Raw genomic sequence first — 21,404 nt, 5'->3', positions numbered from 1 at the left:
GGAATAATATAGCTTGATGCAATACCCGATAAATATATGTGTTTTCAGATATAACATAATCTTTTTCTCAAGAATTCATCTTGATTTTAATATTCTTAATTTACGGTAGATGTCTATACTGTTGAACAACTTTCGCGAATATTACAAGATGTTTACTTGTATCGAAGCAGCAATAATTATCATATATAACATGGATAAGCTTAATTGTTTACCTTTCTTAACAGAAAGGAACAAGAATTCCCCTCGCAATATATTAAATAACGGTTGAATTATTAGTACAACCTTTATCTGATCGAATCTATGGACGCGTTATAATCGGAAATAAAAACAGAACGCGGAAGAGAATCTTTTATACAAAAATGTAACGATCAAATAATTAAAATCAAATGCCGAAGCACTAGCATTAACAATCTCATAGCAAAAGTTTGTTATATATATATATATACATATATATGTATATATATGTATCTGTACATTACATTGGAAAATTTCTATTTGGAGATTACACGTTTTATCGGGAGACACGATATATGTATAGACGCATGTATGTAAAAGAAGTACATGTATGGTTTAGGATGGAGATCAGTTTAAAAAATTGACTTTGACTTACAAAATCAAATTTTTATTCCATTTTATCACATAAAAAGTGTCAAACAAACTATATCTCGAAGCTCCGATGCAAAATAAATAATTCCGCTTATAATTTGATTGTTTATCGACGTACGTTAATATCGTAATCATGACCAATTAGTTCATTTGTGGTGAACAGAAATTTGCGATAACTTTACTCCACTGACAACACAACAGAAAGTTATTTCTTATATATATGCTATTTTATCCCATAACATAATAATATTTATATAGAAATAAATACCGCATGTACCGCGCTAGTTATGAAAACAAACGTGTATTTAATAACAATATTTACACGTTTACCACTTTACGCACACGTATATGAATCAATCTAAAAATGCGATCGATTTGGCATCTTCTATTTGTTGGTTTGTTCGTCACGCAACAAACACGCTGCTTAATTTCGTAAACTACTTTGATCAATATGTCCGATATAACGTGTTTTGTGTAGTATTGTGTTTGATTACTTGAACCGTGAAATGCTGTGTCACGTTGTAATTACTTTTCCATTATTGCGACTTTGCCATAAAATCAAAAGCTACGATACTTTCCTCCATTCGTGCATTTACTCCCTCATCTGTAACAATTCCTGTATACGTTCATATAGAGTATATCGTAGTATCGTGAAATCATCATGTAAAACTCGATAAACTTGTAAAGAGTACGAACTGAAACTGTCGTTGGTTGACACGAGCTGCGAGCATCGTTAGTCGTCACCAGTCGATTAGCTGCATCGATTTAGTTGCTCTAGTTTTAATATATTAATTTATTAAGAAATAATTTCAGTTAAATGATCATAGTTTTCTGTTCTATCATTTGCAAATAAATATACGAAATAAAATCCGTTATTAAAAATCAGTTTAAAGGTAAGGAAACAAGCGAAAGAATAAAAATTTGGAAAAATTAACAGTTCTTGAGAGCTATTACTTGATTAAATGTTTCTATTAATTTAATAAGCATTCTATGTCGTAGCTAAAGATCTCTATCCGCAGATCGCAAAGTCACAAGATTCGAACATCACAAGAAGTTCTTCGTAGATTTCGATTAGTAGAATTCAAAGTCGCCAATTTTCGATATTAAAGGTTCCTACTAGATTTATATGTATCTTTTAATCATAGCGGGATACAGGGATGATTCGCATTCGTCGAGTAAAAATTTTGAAGTTTCCAGATATACTAAGCAATCGCAGCTCTGAAGACGGAATAACAGAATTTTAAACGGACTTTATGTACAGAGTGTTTAAACGGACAAACTATTTCAAAGCGTACGTGTAATAAGATGGAAGAATTTTTTCTCTAGTCATTTTCTCACGAGATTACGAGAATATCGGTATATTTTTAAATAAAGTCCTCTATCTTTTTATACATCAACTGATGCGTTCTTTTATTCTCTATACGAAACTATACGGCACTTGGGTGTGAGAATGCTTTGTTCGAGAAATATTTTAATTTTATTAATTACAGATTAATCGATTACAGATAAGTTGCACGAAACACTAAATACAAGAAAATTTGTCTATATTTAGTATGAATTTACTCTCTCTTTTGTAATTAATTAATATTTTTCGAACTCTGTAATTATTCGATGCAGGCAAAATTTAAGAAACACGTAGCAGCTTCTGGTGACAACGAAATAGACGTAATTGAAACTTGAAAGAAAATGGGTATACTTTCGACGATCTGATAAAAAATGTTTTATGTAAACGTTACTCAGTATCGAATCGGCTACAATTTTTGACCATCTAGAATAAAGTTCAACCATTATTTTCACTGAAGAAATTGTTTCATTAATGAGAAAACAGAGTTTCTGTTTCCATCTGCCGTTATTATTACTAGTATTACAAAATTGCAAAATATATTAAAAACATTCTTGCTCTCTATAGGAAATATCCATTAAATACTTGTCTTTTTTTCTTTCTTGCGACAATGATCATACACGATCTTAAATTTCAGATTAGAAAACACATTCAATCCATTCATCTTCTCTCGTCATTGTAGTCTTCGTCGCGTTCTTTATTATTAACTTTTGTTATTCGAAATACTTGGCTCTCCTTCGTTACTACCTAGAGGGTCTTTAATTAAATTTAATTAAAACAGCTATAATTAAATCTTCTTGTTGCCATACGTCTCGTTCAAAGAACGCATGTCCCGCGGATATTTTCCAAACTATATACGTAGGTCCGTCTCTCCCGGTGATCCATCCTTCCCGGACTTACCACCTATGTATACATAAAAACAACCGTCTCCGCCTCGATACGTGGGTGATATGAATCGGCGATACGATAACCACTCATATCTTACGATACCATTATCACATAGCATAATTAACAACATTCCCTTCAAGTTAACTAGCGAGGAATTTACTCTGCATACGTATGTATGCACATATAAATTATGTATCATTTGTTACAAAGATAAAGATTTTTATCCGTATCTCTAAATCCGTATATCTCTAAAAACTGAGGGAATTTATTTATTATTTAGAGCTATGTATTTGTCGTTACGTAGCTCCCTCCTTTTCCTCTCGTTTCAAATCTACGTTTCATTTCTTAACGGCAAAGCGTAGAAGAAGCAAGCACATTGTATATAGGGTGCTTCGTTTATCTTATCCACTTTAATATCTTCGTTACCTTTGCAGACACAAAAAGATTTGCGCGGAAATGGTTGTTTGGTTAAGAACGGCGAACATCAAACGTTTCTCGTAAAATGATAAAAGTTTCGGGGAAAAAATAAGAATGTTCAACCTTGACTTCAACTTTAACCTAATCCCTGTTACGACCTCGATGACGCAGGTAACTGCGTAGGTGAAAAGTCAATTTGTTTATGCTGTGTCGCACGGGATCGCGACAAGGTGAGACACAGCAGACCAAGGTATTTTGTTAATACTAATTTCATTTAATAATACGACACGATTAAATCTCTTATACCTTGTGCCGTAGGTGTAAGGTCATAAAACCTTAGCCACAGGTCAGGTGCCTTTCGTTTATCTATCTCTCTGCTATCGCTGGAAACGCAATTTTGTCTTCCACGATATGACGCAAAATGTAGAGTATCGCGTGTCCGTCGCTCCCACTACTATTTCGAACATTTTTCAATACCTATTTTTCTATATATTCAATTTTTCGATATAGCGGTTTTCACGTTAAACGCTACCTAATCCAGATTCCTCTCTTTTTACATAGAATTTCCGACATAGAGTTACCGCTGTTACCGTCCATTCTTCCATCAATATTAGATTCGCTTTATAGCCTATAAAAATCTTCAATGCACTGCCAATCTTCTAATCTATATTTGCGTTTCTTCCCTGAGCCGCTCTTGTTTGAAGAAAAAGATATTATTTTAGCTGTTTTATCGTGATATTCGAATAAAAGAGTCTTATTCCGACGATCAAAGGGACAAGTCTAATCTGCATAGTTGTACAATCCAGAAACAATTGCATATGTACAGAGGGTAAAATCATCATAGCGTGATTCGATACCTTTGGATCGGTGGAGATTTGTAAAAAGAAGCCCGTGCAAAATTGACCTTCTATTCTACTTATCACAAGGGACAAAAGTTTCAAAGGAATCACGGATCTAAATTCAAGCGTTTTCGATGTGTCGATGTGTCGATCATTCTTGGACTAAATTTGTTCATAATGTGTCTACATTTGCAGCAAGAAAATATACAGCACGCTATTGGCAAAGCAGCAGGTAATATAGATTAGCTCGCAAAATGCTACTTTTTGAAAATTAATGGGAAATAATAGGAACATCTAGGCGCGGAAGAAGCTCTAAGGCAATAGGATTTTCATTCTAGATTGACAATCTGGTAATCACGAATTAATACTGCAGCGTTTTAATCCATATCGGGGAACAGACCGACGCCGCATCCATTGGCGTAAAGAAAAATGGATTATCGATGTTGCTCGTGTTTGGCCACTAATGAGCTTACATCGAACAGTTCGTCCAGTAAGAATCAGTCACGAGCCAGGACGGCGAGCGACGAATAATTTAAAAAGCGTTAGAGCTAACAGAAATACCCATACAACGAAAGATTTAAGCAAAGACGTTTCACCGCCAACGTGTGAGCAAGAATTATTGGCAACCACGTCATTGGTTATATTTATTCGCCTACTCCGATAGCAAGTGCAACACGTTCACATTATAGAACATTGTAAATAAAATCGCCCTTTTCTAGGGCGAACACTGTACCGAAGAGACAGGGAATTTTTCGATCCTCGCGATGAATAGAATATGATGCAATAAAGAAATTTGAGCCTGAATTTCAAGGTTAACGTCCATTTTGCTCGAACCCTTTGTTTCGAATCTTCACCAATCCGACGCTGAGAATCTCACTGTGTGTGTTTTGATTTATTTCCTAATTTTACTAGTATAATTTTCCAACTGCCCTTGCTATAGATATCGTTTAGTTTTAAACGTCTCAATTTAACACGGGTACTTCATTTGTCAGAAGTTTCAAACAAAAGCGTTGGATGCCAAAGTTTGCCTCGCTATAACATCGCTTTCAAAACTTAGATTCTCTTGACGCTTTCCTTATTTCAAATTTCGGTTGTACGCATCGAACATTTTGGTGAGCCGTTGGGCACAGCGCAGATCTTTCTTATTCCAACTTTTTATCCATATCGACAGGTTTAATACATTTTGATACAGGATGTTTGTGCAAAGAAATGTATTTCGTTAATTATTTATTCGATTAAGTGCTTCGATATTGGAATTATTATCAGATGGACCTGAGACTCGATGTTAGTAGAGGTAATAAGAGTTAGGTCGTAAGAGTAAACGTAAATGAAAATAACTTGTCGTTCACATTGTGATTAAAAAAAGGAAAAGACGCAACTTGGGCTAAAAAGGGCCACGCCTTGGACAAAGCACGTGTTACAACGTATCCGAAATTGAACAAAATTGCAGCTAGGGCCCGCTTTTCTGCGTAATTACCGAAATTAGCGAGGTATGACCCCTTAATTATACGACTAATTGCAACAGTGGGCTATTGCCGTTAAATTTGAAGACTTTATGATGCTGAGATAGATCTTCCTTTTGATTCGTTGAAGTTAATAGTCCGCTTATAGCCATCGTTTACTTTCCTCATCGAAAGAATTTAGCAATCTTTTGTTTTGGTAGATTTCTCCATAGAAAAGTAAGAGGGATTGAAGTGACACTCATCTCCTCCCCCCCCTCTCTTTCTCTCTCTCGCTCTCTTGCCATTTTGTTCTCTCGTGTTCCCGTCTCTTTTCATTCGTCTCTCTTGCCTTCACTGCCTTCCTGTTTCCCTCTTTGCGATGTCACTTCAACATTCTTTTTCAAGGGACGATGGTTCGATATTAGGAAATACCTTCTGCCAATTCTCTGTTACATAAGGTGAGTGTGTTCCTATAAAAACCATGGCTTTCCCTAGCACGCTCTTCTGAATTGGTTTTAGATTAAGAATTTTTATACCTTCAGGTAAGAGGGTCGCAAGGACGATGGTATTCGAAGCTCTCCGATTATTTGCTTACGTGGAATATCTATGGTCGGTACTATCTCCTGATTGAAAACAATACTTGCACGAATTCATATTCGTAATAGTAAAATATACATGAAAATAAAAACTCTATGTAAAAATAATCCATCTATGTAATGACAGACTTTTAATCTTATCATTTGTTTGAAACTATAAAATTTTGTTATTCACATTTTTATCGTTGGCTGATATTAAGTTTTAATTCTTGTTCAACGTTAAATTACAGTAAATTACACAATTTTATAAATTTATGTTATCAGAGGACATACGACAAGGAATGTTTCGTAATTTCTAAATGCGTAAATATAGAAATATCTTTAACTCGATAATGTTTCGGTAGATTTATATTTGGTAATCGAAAATACACAATAAGACAGGATACTCGCTTTACCTATCTCTTAGGTCATTGCAAATTAATTAAACAAAGTAATCTTTGAAATACAATCTTACAAACGAATTTTTAATATCGTTCTATCCGACAAAATATTAAAATACGATATACGTATAACGTTATACAACATAAAATTATTATAGTATCGATAAAAAAAACTTGCTTAGATCCTAGCATTATACAAACTTCATTATAAAATACAAAAAAATCTATTTTTTATAATTATGTCATTATTCCACCAGATTGGCGATGTACTAGCCAAACAAACGAATAATCCAATACCTTCTCAAGGTTTCAAAAATTGATAATAAAACGAAATGATTCTCCAGCCCATTGGGGTCTGCATCGTCGATACGTTACTACTGAAAAGGACATTTTGTTTGCCGGAGTTGCAAGATAATCCTGAAAAAATAATCATATATCAATGATATCATAATATCAATAATGGCATATGCACAAAGTGCATATCCGTCACTGTATTGCTCATGGATTGCAACAAGGAAAATATAGTAAAAATGCAAGCGAATTGATTTGTCACTTTCTCAGCGAAGGTATTGCATCATACGATATGTGTGCATTTTGGTTCAAAGTGGCGACTGCAGTTTGATCGACAAGCCGCGCTTTGGAGGAACTACTTAGGTACTAGGTTGAGAATTCAGCCAAACGCAAAAACAGTTTGCGAAGCAGTTAGGTGTAACACGACAAACCATTTCAGATCGTCTACGCGACATGAAAAAGATTTCGAGAGAAGAGAGTTGGCTTTCCTGTGAAATTGCCGCACCACGCGACCACACACCACGCGTTTCTTCCGATACAAAACACATCATAATGAGCCTGAAACTGTCATTTTTCTCGCTCGATACATTTTGTCGTCGGATACGCGCTTTCGTATATTCGTAAGCGTGAAAATACACGGCATCCTTTCCAAGCGGAATTGATCAACCGTCTGAAGGATGGCTTAAAGTTGTAGAAAAGGAAAAAGAAATTTTGGATTATTTTGGTTCGTACGAGTAACATGGAAGCGTAGGAGATTTGCTAATCCGTCTGGCGCCAAGCAGTTACAGGGAAGAAAGGAAAAATGTTTGTTGATAAGTACACGTATGAGAAACGATACGCGTTCTAAAATCTAAGGTTTGGAAAGAGGTGAGTAGAGAAAGGAAAGGAATGCTATATGGATACATGGCTTCGTATAAGATAAAGGATGACTCGAGTTCGCCTCGGGCAAGCTCCAGCTCGTCTATCGGCCGGCAATATCAGCGAGAATTGAAATAGTCGTGATATTTCTTTGAGAGGCGAAAACGAAACAGCCGTGACGGCGCGCGACTCGCCGGAATAAGAAATAATAAAAAGCGAGAAATAGATTTTTGTGGGATACAGGCAATGCCTCGGGAAAAATGGAAGCGTTAGCTCGGTCGTCCTTTACAATCAGATTTCTTAGCGGGCCGCTCCATCAGCGAGCCGATACTCCAACTCCTTTGTCGTTATCGGCCGACGCCACGCTATTGGCCCGACAATCACCAGAAAGAAACAAAAGAAAGGAAAGGCACAGACGAAGGAAGCAGCGAATACTCGATTGAATCGCCGTGCACCAAAGATATTACGTGTACGATAAAAGGTATTATTTTTAGAGAAATACTACATATATACGACACAAATTATTTTCAAATTGTTTTCCCTCTTCTCTCATCTTCTCGATATCGATAACCGACAAATATATTTAACCTACGGCGACAGAAATATTTCAAAATAACGTACACCGTTCAAATAAATTGAACAATTTACAATTAATTTATCCATGTAGCTCTCTCCAAATGTTTATTCCATATCGAGAAAAATATTTTTTATTAATATCCCGATAAATATAAGTGCAAGCGTATTGGTATTTAGTTTAAAAAATCGCGCTCTGCCGCGTACACATGTATGTACATTTTTGTTTCAAATAAATATACGCTATTCTTGAATGCGAACATATAGGGCGGTCCTGGTCTAACCGGTGGCACAATTAGGTACGATTCCGTGATAATAAACGATAATAAATACAATGTAAAGTTGCAAATATCTACAGCTATAACTTGTAAGTACATTCGCGATTAAACAAACGGAACAAAATAGCACAAAAGTTTTAGGTTCCACCAAATTTCTAGATATTCCAAAGTAATTAAGTAATTTCCGTTCGTTGGGAATTAAATTTCTCGTGGCTGAAGTTTGATTTACTATTTACTTTTTTAAATCGCGATACAACCGAGTACTTTTGATATTTAACTGATACTGACGCGTTCTATCGGATACTAAGTTGTTGTTCGTTCGGCCGATTGTTATTATAATGAAATATATATAAAATTGCGTATCATATGATTTTGAGAAGGCAGGTGTTGAGAACTGTGGATCTTTGGAGCCGAAATAATGTTGTAGGAACACTAAATTTATACCGAGGATTAATATTAAACTAGTAATATATTTATTTCATGGACGATTCCTTACATATTCATCGATACGTACTTGCACGCGTCTCAGCACTTTCTTCCATACACGACTCTTCACCGACTCTTAACCGACTGTTAACCGACTGTTAAGTTTACATTCCTTTGTTTTCGAGACGCTTCGCACACACACATACTTCCACACACTGATACTCACATACAAGTATCTCTACTACGCAGTTAACTCAGTCCAGCACAGAAAATTACACATATCTCAACAGCAGGTATTTTAAACCTGCTACGATCTTCCATTCAATTACACGCTTCAAATCTTGGAAACAAAACTAAGCCTTACGTGTAAAATTCGTTTCTTCAATTTTATTTGCTTGTTAAAGGATCAAGAAAAAGTAGCAATATATTATGTCTTTTATTCTAAAAAATCTTTTAGCCGTGTTCTATCAAAGTCATTCAATGATAATAGTGACTTTTGCAAACAATACTAAAGGCTCCGATGTATTTATAACTCTGTGCGTGTGTTCATTCGTAACGTTCGCTCGAGACATTGCACTTATCATTCGCGCAACTAATATTAGGTGACTGATTGAAATAGCGGAGTAGCTCCGGAAAGATGAACTATTCACAAAAAAAAGAAAAAAAAACGTGCAAACGAGACGACTCCTAACAATGAAATACGAATGATGACGATCAACGAATTTGATGTTCTCCGTACGATTCTAAATTCTCTTCGAAACGATGACAGGTGTTTACCGTTCGATAAACCAAGCGATTCTGAATTCTGTGCAAAACGGCGAGAGAAGCGCTCTGTTCGAAAGATGCAGCGATTCTGATCTGCTCGACTCGATCGAGAGTTTGGCAAGGCACGGGCGAGAATTCGAAAATATGTATGCTGAGTGGCTGGTCATCGAGCGCAAGAAAGGCCCAATCAGAGTGTTCGTTAGACGTCGTTCCATGTACTTCCGTGTACCCGAAGCCATTCTTGGCGGGCAGCGAGAGAGAGAGACAGATCTGAACAAACGAGGCTTCGAGCAATTGGGTAGGGATCGTGGAAATTCTTACAAGTTATCGCTACAAGTATCGTAACAATAGTTAAATTAGTCTTCGTAAGCAACCACGTTTATGACACGCTCGACTACCGAGAGCAGGATGATAGATCATAGAAGATTGAGGCAGAACAAAAAATTCATGATTTTGAAATGAAAATGATGATCATGAAAAAACTCATGAACAAATGAGTCAGAACAAATTTTTTAATTATTCGATCGATATAAAAGTCCACACATCGGAGCGCATCGAGTGACGCGTTAACGAATATGGGGTTAGGACCTAATAGCCGGCTCAACTTCCAAATTTCCCGTGATCGATGTCTCGCCATAAGCTACCATTCGGTACGAAATTCAGTTCCAAAATTGAGCGACGAAGAATGGACGAAATAATGTTCGGCCGCTCTTTCTTCAAAGTGTATCAAATCGGATGCAGCTTTCCAACTATTCCAGCATTATTTTACTTTGTAAAACGCGCGAACAAGTATTCATCTACGTGCTAAGTTGATGTTACGTTGCTAAAGTACAACGGGACTTAGTGAACTGACACAGTTGCAAAGAGACATCAATATTCGACAAGTTTAATACTACTGTCAGAACATTGCCTGACCCCGGGGGTATCCTGCGGTCTAACACAGGAACTCCTCTCATGGATTCTAACTTTTGTTCTAGATGACGAACATACGTAAAAGCTAGTATGTCAGCTACTCGACAATTAGGACTGCAAGGACCGATTGCGTAGAACGTATTACAGGTAATCAGAAGTACAGAGTATTACGATGAATATTGTACGTATGGAAAATTCGCTGGAAACGATTAATCGTTAGTTTCCATTTTAAAAGAATCGTGCAACATCTTTCATAGATATGCGATTCTATTAGAATTTATGTATAATTCTAGGAATAATTGTAACAATAACAAGCGAAGGGTTCACAGGCAAAATGGGCTGTGTCAATTTTAACGAATCTCGAATTTTTTAACGAGCTTAACATTTTTTCGCATGTTCCTGTTCGTGCTCTTCGTCATTGGCTGTGTCGTATTAATTTCGACGAAAATTTTTCCATTTTTTAGTAATTTTAAGATATTAAAGTGTGCAAGATACTTTTCGTTTTTTACAGGTTAATGTGTTGCACAATGCCGTGAATAATTATAAACTCGACTCTATTTTTAGAACTTTCACAGTATTAAAGCAAAAATTGACAAGATCGTTTATATAATTGCATATCGTAATGCAAAAGAAAACTGAGGATACGACAAACAAAAATTTGATCCCCTTCAAGTCCAGAAACAATTAAATTTTCTCTTGAAATTGGTTTTTTGGCTGTGAACAAAATATAAACTCGATATTGATTTTGCTACCTTTTCATTCAATATGTCTATAAATAATCTGTACGGCACACTATCCACAGATTTGTTTAAAGTTTCGTCGCAAATATTCACCAACGCGTATTTTATTCTTTTTTTTAGGTTAAACGATATTTTCTATAGGCGGCTTCTTGCGATCGTAAACTTTTCTTGCTAGAATTTCCTACAGATTCTCGATCGGGTTCGGATCAAGACTCGATACTGGCCATGGTTATAATTCTATTCCAAAATATTGAAACCACTTTTCCGTAGTGGCGGCTGTATAAATAGAAGCAAAATCTTGACGAAAAACTGTCTTTTTGTCTCCTATTCAGTTATGAAAGGCAATAATTCACCATATAACGCCTCTTGATATTCTGTAGCGTTCAATTTGCTCTTTACAAAAATATTTCCACTTTACATATTCAGGCACGAACAGTGATTTCTTGGAAATTTCGAAGATATAATGCAGGATGTATGTGCTTGAGTTTATAATTACTAAGTAAAAGTAGAAAATTACGCAGAATAAAATATTTTGTTTCGATATAATATCACCGAGAAAATACAAAGTTGCGACATTATATATCGAAAAATAAATTTTCCTTTTCTGAGAAATGCTGCGACGTTCCTCTGTTTTCCTGTGAACCTCGCTCACCTATTATTCATTATTATCCACTTGCTACTTTAATCTATCACCTATCTATCCTGATTCTATATCTGGTTATTAAGCGATTTAAAATATTTGCATTAGGTTTAAATACATAGATGTAAATAGCAATCTAACGAATACGAATATAGATAGATGCAATTATATAAGAAATTACATATTTTACAATCATTCCGTATATTATCGTGTAACGAAATATCTAGGATAGTGTATTTTTAGTAATCTAAAGTTGTACGTACTTTTTATTGGAGGAATTAGTATATTTTCCAAGTCTGCGTATATAATATATGGTCATAGAGGTTATTATAGACGACAAAACATGATTTTTGTCTCGTTTCGCTCGAAGCAGAATTACAACTGGAGCCGATTCTTCGAGTCATCCTGCACCATATAATCTCATTGTGTGGAAACATTTCGTAGCATGATAAAAGTTAGATATAGTAATATAAATCGTATAATTAATGACACAAAAAGGCGGGACCTGTATTAAAAATGATAAATTCCAAATTACCGTAAAATTTTCAGTCAACATAAGAGTTACAATTACAGGAAGATTACTAAAGTGTACTTGAGAAAAGTGCCTGATAATTAAACGATAACAGCATGATAAATTGAATTGGGGAAGATTAAATTCCAGCGTAAACGGTGATTAAACTCCCTCGTCTCTTGGAAAAAGCAGCCACATTTTTCGCATGTAAATAACCGGTATCTTTCAGAGTACGGTGCGGGGAGGAGAGAGGGCGGGTAGCATCCCCTATCAATTATAGGAACGTGCTGACAGCAGACGTAATGCGTCGTCGATGCAGCCGGTGACTCGGCCCGGAAATAGAAATAGAAGGGCGAACGAGTAGCTAGGTCCGAAATAAAACGCATAAGACTTCAATCAATAGGAGTTTATCGGGCAACGTTTGCTTGCAAGTCCTGTTGGCCAGGCAGAGCGAAACCGATGCACTACTAGGAAGATAGAGCAGGCAGGAGCAGGATGCAACTACGCGCATTGACTTGTTTACGCTACGCTGAACGGCTATGCAACCGAGTGGAGGACTATAGTCAGTATCACAGAAACTACTACTGAAACGAAAAGAACATATCGTCGAAGCACGCTATGCGCTGTCTGCGAGCCATCGATGCCTTTTCATCCTCTCTTTTGCAGAATATTTTTAAGTCAGACGTTGCAAAGGACAGAATTCTACACGTTGCGCCTCGCACCTTTCGATTTATCCGCAACGTGTTGTCCTGCTCTTCCGTATAAATTCTGTTCATGCATTGCCGAACTACTAAAACTGTTCGGATAACGCAATTTTCGCACAATAGAACAACCACTTTTCTCATATAAAACTTTGTTTCTTCAAATACTGATTGCGATTAATCGACAGATTCTTTAAATATTTATACATCCTATATCCTCTTGGCTGCCAAGTTGCGTAATCATGTTCAACATACTCCCCCGTTCGTAAATCATTGGGAAATTACTCATTTTGCATTTGGAAATGGACTATATCCGTAAGTATCTGTTTGAGAAATTATTTGGGCAAGATTGCCCAAAGTTAAAAAGCAGATATGACGATTATTGGAAGGAAGTCGAAGCCAGTTATCTCTTATAAAGTTATTAATAAAATCTACCGTTACCACCACAGTGAATTCTTCCCATAATTGTGCGTCCGCGGTAACCTAATTTTCACCATCTGTTTGTAGTTTATAGCTATGTTTACGTTGTGTCACAGATAGACGCATATGGATATGGGAAGTATCGATAACGATATGCTTGTGCGAATATCTGGACAACTAAAAGAGTCCGGCGATTACATGTATAGTGTACGTAGTGTAAGTGTGTACGTAGAAACGCGGAAAAACGATGAAATGGCGGTGAAGATCGGATGACAAATTCGAAGAGTCAATTAGGAAAAAGTCGTACAGATAATCGCATCGTGCTTGGGGAATGTAATCTATTATTTATATGAACGCGTTCCGATTTACCCGAGACGCTACGTTTACTCAGGATGCCAGTAAACGCGTAGGACAGTCGGTTCCGTTCGCTAGCCTCGCAGTCGCGAAACCGTTGAAGCCCGCTAGCCCGTGACGCAGCAAGAGAGAAAGAGAGAAAGAGGGGGAGAAAGAGAGAGAGAGAGAGAGCATAATTTACGGCAGCCTCGAGTGACTCCGCTATCTCTTCCTAGAAACGGGGGTGACGGATTTCGTCTCTGGATTTCAGAGGACCGCTCCGAGCGTTCGAAGCTTCGCGTTTTCTTACACCAAGTCGGTTAAAATAGTGTATAATCGTGACTCGCTTGATAAACTGCAAACAAAAGATAAGAATTCCGTCTGCATCAGAGGTTACTTCACCCGGTCGTCGACCAATACCGACGCGTATATTCCGGCGGACGCGCAATTATAGAAGAATGGCAGAATTCTCTATAGTAGCTTTTTATTAATAGCTTTTCAAGAAATAATCAGCTTCTTCAAGAAGAGCGTCCTTGACAACATATGTCAAGGTCGACTTTGTTGGGGCCGAGTCCCCTTTTGTCAATATTTATCAAAAACACAATCAACGGAATGCTGCAATTATTTGAAGCGGTGATATTAGCAGGCGGCGGATGAAAGAGATATATGAGATATTTTGTTAAGGCTTTGGACATACAATTTGATCTACAAATTCTTTAAATTATAAACAATTGATTAATGCCAATTTTATTTCATAATGGAGGCCTTTTTCGTGATAATGAAGATTGTTCGTATCCAAATTTGATTAAATGTCCGGTGATTTATGAACAAGGGTGTAAGCAACTGCATATAGAGTTACATCCTTTTTGTACTTCGAGCCATTGAACATCTTTTCCGAATGCTATTTCTATAAAATCGTCCTTATTATCGTCTTTACGGCGATGAAATCATTTCATTACATCGGCATATTTAAGGCTTTTCTACCGTTGCCGGCATCAGATAATTTCCAATATCACGTTTTTATTTTTTTAATGCCTATGATCATCACTTTTCCAACAAAGTAAAAATCGTTAAAAATATATATGCTTTGCTTACTTTTCTGTCTGCTTCTCCAGTTGACTAGATAAATCTCAGACTTATAATCTGATTCAAATATTATTCCATTTCTATCTCGTAATCGTTAAAGAATTGCCTTCTTTGCTCTCGCTAGAAACATCTTCGTCTAAAAAGTCCATCCAAGAGAAATAGGTGTTGGCCGAATGGAAGGTACGCAAGGAAGGATCGCAAGGTTAATGCATTAAGTCTGGCAAGTTTTTATTTTTTAGTAATAAGAGTTGAACGATTTCAACTGATCGTAAACGAACTTGTTCTGTTATTACTCGTTCAAACAGTGATATCCATAACGTCATCTACATCACCTTTTAATGTTATATTTTTATCAATGGAACAAATACGGTATCGCGATTTATATCACGTCGTATAAATACATCAGAATAAATCTATAAAAATAGCCTCGTATCCTGCTAACGTCGCAATAAAAATCAGATTGCATGAATTATCAGGAATTGATTGTATTATTGGCAAAATTCATTTTGCAATTTACATATTTTCACGTAAATATAAGTACACGACATTTATATTATTCTTACTACATGTACGTTTGTTTTGTTAGTATGCAATGAAAGAATTGAAAATTATTTTAATAAAAATAGCACAGAGAGAAATGCAGATATAATCGTACTGTCCATATACATACGTAATATCATATATGGTCCTCTAAGACGCGTGTTTTGTACAATAAAGAGAAATACTTTGATACAATGAAATATTTTCATGCGTCTTTCCAATTTAGAAACCACCGCATTATACAGGACAATGTAAAAAATGATTTATTAAACTAAAAATCAAAGTGTGAAACTGTCAAACGATTTCAAAGTCAAAATCGAATTACGTTTGAAACAAACCTGAAAAGTTAGTTGCGAAACTTGAATAACATTATGGTATGTCAGAGAGATTTGCATGAGACGAGAAAGAGTGAATAAAGGACTTTGGGTTTAGCGGTAACTCTACACTGCAAACAAAATAATGCAAAGAGTAGCCCGTTTCAAAACCAATTACGTTTTACAAACAACACGTCGCAGCTTTATAGATTCTCAAGGGCTGTTATAAAAATAGATAGCGAGTATACGTTATCATAAGGAAATTTTCATAGAAATGTACCTATCAATTTTATATTCCTGGACTTTGACGTTTCCCTATTTTAACTATTCACTAAGTTCCCGTACACCATTTAACTTTTCAGATTGAAGTTCTCCATCGATCACGTTTATCAATTATGTTTATAATTGGACCATGTTACGCAAGAAACTCGCCAAACCTAAAAATGGCAAAAAATTAGCCGAACGCTGCACGGATCGCATAATATTGCGATCTTTGTTTTGCAAGAAATTTTCAACCCATAGAACGACTCTCGCGTTGTAAAATTGTCGAAACTACGAAAGCTGCGCTTTAGGCTTCCCAACCACTTGGCTAAAGATAAGATCAATAAGGATAAAAAGAAAGAACCATATCTCCTTATGCTCAAGCAAAATGAATTCTCCGATCCTTCTGAAATAATAAATCTAAAGAAAGTTACTCCTGACATTCTAACATTATGGATACTTTTACGGATCTTACACCTAATGGCAAACCCATATCAGATGCAAAAGCAGATTGTTCAAATTCTTATGACAATTCAAATAGTGACAAGAGAACTAAGAATCGTTGAAGATAAAGAACGTCGTGACTTTGATGCCGGTGATACTAAAACTGAAATTGTCTAATGATACTGATTCATGAAAACTATACAAAATTTAATGGTAATTATTGAATAAAAAGTTTCTCTTTCGACGATAGAATATGATTCTGGTAACCGAATAATCGACTTTTCAATATCACGCTTGAAATATCTCCAATTCCGAATGACCATAATACATTATAAAGCGTAATATGAATCGCATCTGTCTTATCGTTTGATACCTGAACTTATTTCACCCTAGCATTAGAATTGTCCAACCCAAGTCTGTTATATTACGTTCTATTAAAGTATGTCTATGAGAGAACGTAGCGTAATCGTAACGTAAATTAAACTGAAGTTTTGTAAACCTGACAGACAACAAAGTAGAAAAGCATTCTAGATGATTTGGTTACATAGTCATTTTCATGTTATATTTCCTTGTGTTCTTTCTGTCATTCGCATGTATCGATTTACTTACTTGTTAGCTTTATTTCCACTTAACTAGATCCGGAATTCTGTTTCACTATTTAATACGCCTTGAATATTCAGGCATTACGTACGAGAGAGAAATATAGAAGGTAATTTCTCAAGAGTTAGCTATACGATCGAAGATAGAAGTCACGCTTTGTAATTGCAACGTGTTTTAAAAAAGGAGAAAAAATTGTTCTTTGCGTTGCATCGATGAAACGAGCGGGAAGAATGTAAAATATACGGAAGAAAGGGTGAATTTTCAAGAAGGCTTGTGAAACGTTTCGACGCAATGGTTTCGCGACGAAATGAAGAATACAGAAATTTCCCTGGAGGTGTCGTGCAACGTCGAATTCGTAAAATACCGGTAGGACTGTTTCGCCGATCGATCGGCTGCGTTTCACCGAACGGACAGAAATTGGAAATAAAACGAGACAGCTTGAACGAGCCGCGAGTAACGGCATTTTGGCAAGCCATGGGACACGATGCTCTACTCCTCCGAAACCAAAGGAACTTTCGATTGATTCCCGAGAACTCGCGAATCCACTCCGGGGAATCGAACCAGCCAACTTTCGCGAGGGATGAATTTTCTCCGCGTCGCTACGAAACGAATTTCGATTCGCGCATTTCGAAAAACCTATCAAGTCGACCTTACTTCAACTGCTACAGAATTTCAACCTTCACCTTTTTCCGTTTACCAACTCTTTCATATTTTACAATATACAACGTGTCTCGTGAACTTTGTTATTCCAAAGAGAACTTTGTTACTTCAAGTATCTTTGTTACTCCAAATACGCCAAAAAGTTTACTACCGAAAGCTGTAAGATTTAAGCCTTTAACAACGAGTAAAAAAACAACAGAGTAACAACGAGGTGAAAAAAGAAACAAAAATGTTTTTAGTTTTACACTTCTTTATTGGTGTTATCGTCTATTTAATGAAGATGCTGTCCAAAATGCTGGAGCTCTTGCAGTAATGCAAGCGTTACATCTAACAATGACCGCCCTAATTGCAGCCACACATTACCCTGCTGATACTTGATGCACTACAGCTATGATTCGCTCTCATCTTCATTAAGTAGATGATAACACGAATAAGTAATTGTAGACAAATAAGTGAAAAAAACCTAAGTTCGAGATTTCCTCGTTTTTGCTCCATTTTGGAGAAAATCGAGGAAGGGAAAAGAAAAATGTCTTCGTTTTTACACTTATTTATTCGTGTTACCGTCTATTTAATGAAGATACTGTTCAAAACGCTGGCCTCTTGCAGCGATGCAAGCGTTACATCTAACAATGACCGCTCTAATTGCAGCCAGACGTTGCTCCGGTGATATTTGATGCAGTACAGCTGCAACCCTATCTCATCTTCATTAACTAGATAATAACATGAATAAATATGTGAATAAATAAAATGAAGAAAAATGAGCAAATCTCTAAAAGACTTTGTTTCTTGGTTTATCGCCCCCATAGTTGGATCCCATAGATCCAAACAGGTCTTGATATGGCTTTATGTAGCATTATTTTACTCTGCACGTTTAAGTTGGAGCGTCTGCCAATGAGCCAGTAGAATTTTTTTAGTTTTGATTTCAGTTGTTCGGATTTATCTACGATGTGCCGTTTCCATGACATTCTTCTGTCCAGAGTCACGCCCAGGTATCTGACTGTATCTTCGTTTGGAATTGGGACATTATTTATGGTCACCTGTGGGCAGGATTATTTTCGCAGCGTGAAAGTTATATGACTGGAAATTTAATTCTAAAATTAAATTCACATTATTGGCATTATGATTTTCAGTTGAGGACAACGTTTAATATAGTCGAAAGCGCCGACTGTTTTCAAGTTTTCACATAGATATTTCTAGAGTGATAAAGTACGGGATATTTTGGGACTGTACGTACTCGTTCTATTATATTAAAGGTACCACGATAAGAGCTGTTGCGAACCCGCAATGTATCAGCGAAATATTAGTTATGAGAGAAGCATATTCTCGCGATAATACAATCTATTCTAACACGTTTGAAATGCTTATGTATATGAACTACGTTGGCGCCAGTTTTTGTCCCCGTACCTATACAAGACAATATCAGAGTCTTTCTTACATATAGATTTACAGGTTTCCGCAATAAACATGTATGCGGACATTTTTATAGAATTATTCAAGAGATACACATCTCTCATACATACTTTAGTTGTATCTGCGTTTCCAGTCTTTTTCCCCTACATTGTGTTCACTGGCCTGCTCCGTAAAAACCAATTTTAAGCAAACATAGACTAAAACCTGATCAGAATGTACCTACGTAGAGAAGAAAACCGCACAAGAATCTACTCATTGGTCCTCGAGTTATAAGCTAACAAACAGACAGACAGAGAGACATTGCGTTTTGTACGACGTAGAGACTTACTATTTCTAAGAAATTTGAATTTGAAAGAAACATGTTCAAAGCGTCGACCATATGCGCCGATATAACGTTGTAATATTTGAACCGTTTCGTTCCTTACTTCTCGTATCGTCGCAGAGTCTATTACAGAATCATGCGCCAATAATCCGTTGCATCATATGTTGCGAAGTTGGAATATCGCGATATACGATATTTTTCAGTATTCCCTAGAAGAAAAAATCTAGTGGTGTCAAGTCTGGTGATGTAGTTGGCCAGGAAGCCATCGATTTTGTCGATCCACATGGTCGACACTTCGAACATGTTTCATAACGAAAGTAATGGAACGAACAAAGTCAAATATCTCAGAAACGGTAAGTTTTAGAATAAATATACCTTGGTGCTTTTATTCCGAGAAGAGTGTTGCTGTTATATCGAAATCAGTTATAAACAATTGTACGCATCCACCTGTCAAGAAACCAGCACGATCATATTACATATTTCTTTAAATTCTACGACTTTCATTCGTAATGTTTTCGCATATTGTTTGAAATAACAAAGATATTACAGATGCACAGAGTTTACGTGACACACTGTACAACCCTCCCTAAACATCGAACGATTTTTCCATTTATTTTTTAATAATACGAGCTCGGTCTAGTAGAGAAATTTTATTGTAATTTTCACTCGCTGCCATAATAATCTAGTTTAGATTTAATTTATTAATTCGGATTTAACCTATTTTAGAATTAATTTCTAAGAAATTAAATAACGAGACAGTAAAAGAATATCTAACAACCATTTATTTACATTGAATAGGAAAATTGATTTAAAGAATGACCGAAACGATTTGAAATCTATTTTGTTTCCAAGTAACTTTTGTCAATTTATACAGTATAATTGCTATTTTTTATTACATATTTTACTATAATATTATAATTTGCACAACTCATTTACTTCTCTATATTCTGTTTTTGATTCCTCTCAACTACTCTTCTTCCAAATTTTTCGAACCAAAAGGACAAAGAATTAAAGTAGTTGATTTGTAGAATATAATCTGTTGATTCGATCAATGCACAAAGCGATTCCATATTTAAAATCATTTCCACACTGTTCCTTAATTAATGAAGGGTATTTGCATTTCCTATAAATATGTTACGTTCAAGATTACAGAATATGTTCGTGCATTCTATGAATATTTATGCAACGACAGAAAAGTCTTAAATAGTTCCCATACTGTGGAGCAAATAAAAAAACAAGATCATCGCAATCCGTTAATAGCAATATTCGTTATACATATATCATTGTCTTTTTAATTCCACAGCTAAAAGATTATATTCATTTTATATTTTTTTTTCTTCTCGAAAACACTGATAAATTTTTTTGCGAAAATATATATCATACAAACATAACATTGCAAAGATAATAAATTTTTTGTATAAAATGATTGCTTCTCTGCGTTTTTCGGTTAAAATTTTTATAAAACCCTTGTATTCCTCAAGTATTCCTTTATCTCGTTTCGTTAAAAAATTAACGTTACATAATGGTAAAAAATGTAAAAACTTTAGATTTATTTTCGTCCCCCGCCTACTCAATGTGGTCCTATACTTGTATATTTTCTTTCGGTGTCTTTTTCTTCACTTAAAGTAATTAAGGTCGAAATTTTATTAACCACGAATTGTAAAGGTCAGTTTGCTTTTCTTTCCTTCGCGCTAATATCTCTTCAATAGAAAATACCTTCGATAAACAGTTATTGCTCGATTGAGAAGTTACTTCCTAGCGAGGGAGGAAACTATTACCTAACTATGCTGATCAATATCAAATTTCACA

Source organism: Bombus flavifrons, chromosome 17 (assembly GCF_040668555.2).
Source record: "Bombus flavifrons isolate JBK064 chromosome 17, iyBomFlav1_principal, whole genome shotgun sequence".
NCBI classification, from domain to species: domain Eukaryota; kingdom Metazoa; phylum Arthropoda; class Insecta; order Hymenoptera; family Apidae; genus Bombus; species Bombus flavifrons.
Note: the sequence above shows the minus strand (reverse complement) of the source record.